Here is a 4,104-nt window from a genome sequence, read left to right as displayed (position 1 = left end):
TGCTCTCTCGTTAACTCTCTCTCTTTTTACCCTTTTTCTCCCTTCCTCTCTCTCCTCCCCTTCCTCTCTCTAATCATCTCTTCCCTTTTTCTATCTCTCCTCCTTCTCTCTCTCTCCCCTCCTATCTCCCTCTCCTCTCCACTCCTTCTCTCTCTCCCCATATCTCTCTCATTTCTCATCTCTTTTCCTTTCTCTTTCTCTCTTCCTTCTCCTTTCTTTCTATCTCTGTCTTTCCTTTTTCTCCCCTCTCTTTCTCTCTCTCTTTTTTTTCTTTTCTCTCTTTCTTTCTCCCATTCCTCTCTCTTTTCTTTTCTTCTTTCTCTCTCTCTTCCCCTTCCTCTCTCTAATTATCTCTTCCCTTTTTCTATCTCTCATTCTCTCTCTCCCCTCCTATCTCTCTCTTCCCTCCTATCTCTCTCTCCCATATCTCTCTCCTTTCTCCTCTCTTTTTCCTTCTCTCTCTCTTTCTCTTTCTCTCTCTCTCTCCCCTTTCCTTCCTCTCTCTTTCTCCTTTCCCTCCCCTCTCTTTTTTCCTCTCTCTTTTTTCTTTTCTCTCTTCCTCTCTCTCATTCCTTTTCTTCTTTCTCTCTCCTATTTTTTCTCTCTTCCTCTTTTTCTCTTTTTTCTCTCTTTTTTCACTTTCTTTTCTTACTCTCTCTTTTTCTTTCTCTCTCAATCTTCTCTCAATCTCTATCCTTCTTCTATCTCTTTTCTCCTCTTTTCTCTAAAGCGAGAGAGAAGAGAGAGGAGGAGGAGAAAAAAAGAAGAGAGATAAGAAGAGAAAAGAAGGATAGGAGAGAGAGAAGAAGAGAGAGAAAAAGGAATAGAAAGAGGATAAAGAGAGAGAAAGAGAGAGGGGAGAGAGAAAACAGAGGAGAGAGAGAGAATGAAGACAAGAGGAGAGAGAGAATAGGGGGAGAGAGAGAAATAGGAGAGAGAGAGAGGGGGAGAAAGAGGGGAAGGGGAGAAAGAGAGAGAGAAAGAAAAGAGAAGAGGAGATGAAGAGAAAAGGGGATAGATAGAAAGAAGGAGATAAGAAAAAGTTACTCGTATCATTTATAAAGAAAATTATTTATATTAGAAAAAATTATTTATAGAAAATGTTGAAAAGAGATAAGAAAGAAAAAGGAATGAAAGCAACGGAAGGAATTTCATTATTTACAAATGTTACTCGTATTATTTAAAAAGAAAAAAAATTAGATTAAAAAATTCAATTAAAAAAGGTTTAAAAATTTGGCTTTTTGTATGTAAAAATATTAATTTTTGTGTAAAAATTTATTTTTACATGTAAAAACTAATTTTATGGTATAAAAACCAATTTTTAGTGTAAAAACCAGCTTTTTAATATAAAAATCGGTTATTTTTTAAAAACCAGTTTTTGTTTTAATAACCGGTTAAAAATTGGTTTTGAATTTCACTAACCGGTTAATAACCAATTTCATCATGTAAAATCAATTTGGTTAATTAATCAATACTATATTTTTGGTTAACCAAAAAGTTGGTTTGATTTTTGGATTAACCAAACCATGAACACCCCTACATATGAGGAAGGCTCATTAGCGACAATATCCTAATTGCAAATGAATGCATGCATTTCTTGAAGAACAAAAGAGCTAGGAGTTGTGAAATGGCAGTCAAGCTGGATATGAGCAAAGCATATGATAGAGTAGAATGGAGCTACCTATGGTTCATGATGAAAAAACTGGGATTTGGCAGAAAGTGGATCAGCTGGATCAAGGAGTATCTAACTTCAATTTCTTGTGTTGTTTTGGTGGAAGGTCAACCAACAGATTTCTTTAGACCTAGCAGAAGATTTTGACAAGGAGATCCTTTCTCACCCTACCTCTTCCTCATCTGCTAATGTTTAACCCATCTGCTCCACCAAGAAAAACAGAATGCTATGCTTCACAGTCTGAAACTGAATGCTAGATGCCCCTCGATTAGTCATCTACTATTTGCTGATGATGCAATCCTGTTCATTAAGACTAATTACCAGAGTTGCGAATCCATATTGCAAGTATTGGAGACCTATGGAGCTATTAGTGGACAGCAAGTAAACTTAAACAAGTCCTCATTGTTTTTTTAGCAATAATTTCTTCCCATTACTACGAGACCAGCTGACAGATAGTCTAAGCATCAGACATGTCAGATACCAAAATAAGTATCTTGGAATGCCAATAGTAATTAATAGATCAAAGACACAAACCTTTAACTATATTAAAGAGAAAGTAATAAAGAAATTGCAGCATTGAAAACGCTATTTACCATCCACTAGTGGGAGGGAGGTTCTATTGAGGGTGTCGTTTCAGCCATTCTCATATACACGCTAAGCTGCTTCAAATTACCGGACTCCATAATTGATAAACTATATACAAGATGATGATGCAATTTTGGCGGGGATAACGCAATAATGAGAATAAGATGCAATGGATTAGTTGGGATGTCATGAGTAGACTGAAAGCACTGGGAGGCCTAGGTTTCATAGACCTTAAGGCCTTCAATTTGGCTATGTTGGCGAAACAAAGATGGAGGCTGAGCACTAAGGAATACTCCTCGATTTTCAAAGTCTATTGAAACAGATACTTCAAGTATTTATCATGGGCATGGAGGAGTCTCCTAGAAGGTTGTAAGGTGCTTGAGAAGGGAATTAAATGACAAATAGGAAGAGGTGAAACTATTAGAATCATGGAAGATCATTGGTTTAGTGATAACCCTCCCTTTAATATTCCTCCAACTAACAACACAAATCCTACTCTCATCTGGGTTAGAAAACTATTAAGGAAAGATGGAAGTTGGGATCAAAATCTAATTCAAAACAATTATTTCTTGGAGGTGGCAAGAATAATTTGCCAGACCACTAGATCATAAACAGAAGACAAATTGATTTGGAGTAAGGAGAAAAATGGTTTATATTCAGTAGCTTTAGGATATGATGTTGTATTCTACTTCTATCACATTCATGAACAGTAGCTATATCCAAAATTCAGAGACAGAAAATTTAGGGACAGAATTTGAAAACTCAAATGCACTTCAAAAATTAAAGCATTTCTATGAAAGTTAAGTCACAACAGCTTACCTCTGATGGAGAGACTTCACTCCAGAATGACTAATATTCCACCAAATTGTCAACGATGTCACCAACATCCTAAATCGGCATTTCGCTGCTTCGTCACATGTCCAGTCTCAACAGAATTTGGACAAAACTCAGACAGCACCTTGTTCCTGCCAACTAACATGACCAACCACTATGGAAATGGTTTAGTTCAAGATTCAATTTCATTAAATCAAGATAACAAAGCAAGAATCTCCTTACCTAGTTAACATACACGTTTTGGGGAATTTGGCTTGCTCGAAATCTTCAACTCTTTGAGGACAAATACTCAACATCTGAGAAAATTATGGCTCTGATAGAAAGATTAACTTTAGAATTTATAAACCGTGTATTTCTTTTTTTGTGACTGTTCTTCTTCTTTCTCCTGCATATTCTTAATTCTTTTCTTTAGTTTGGAATTCTTTAAATATTATTCACCTGTATTGTAACTATTGTTGTCTAAGTGTGGACTAAACTCTTTTATGAAATAAATAATATTTTGTCTTTGTCAAAAAAAAAAGGCAAATTGTTTAAAACAATTAAAATACATGATAATTAAAGATAATAATAATGAATTTATTTTCTGCAATCTGTCAAAATTTAATCCAAATATTAGTTATTACTAGTTAGTTGTCACGTCCTTGGACACACTCCAACGCTACCGTGCCGGCACTCGGACTTACTCAACCTCTTGAGCTAAGACCAAGTCAGCCTAACCCTCAATACTTAGCAAGAAAGCTAAGAATACAAGAGAACACAAGAGAAAGGAAGCTTTGGTGGAAGAACACTTTATTGCTCAAGTGTGGTTACAAATGATTCACACACACCCAAACTCTAACTCTTACCTCTATTTATAGCCATCCACCTCCTCAATGGATGGTTAGGATTAAATCTAATTAACGGTCCAGATTAATCATCCAGAACCTTCTTTACAAATATCTATCCTACCACAACTCTCTAAATGTTTCTAGATTATTCCATACCACTCTTTATACTTCTATATACATCTACAC

This window comes from Arachis duranensis, chromosome 8 (genome assembly GCF_000817695.3).
Source record: "Arachis duranensis cultivar V14167 chromosome 8, aradu.V14167.gnm2.J7QH, whole genome shotgun sequence".
Classification (NCBI taxonomy): Eukaryota; Viridiplantae; Streptophyta; class Magnoliopsida; order Fabales; family Fabaceae; genus Arachis; species Arachis duranensis.
The sequence above is the reverse complement of the archived record's forward strand: the minus strand, read 5'-3'. Positions refer to the sequence as shown.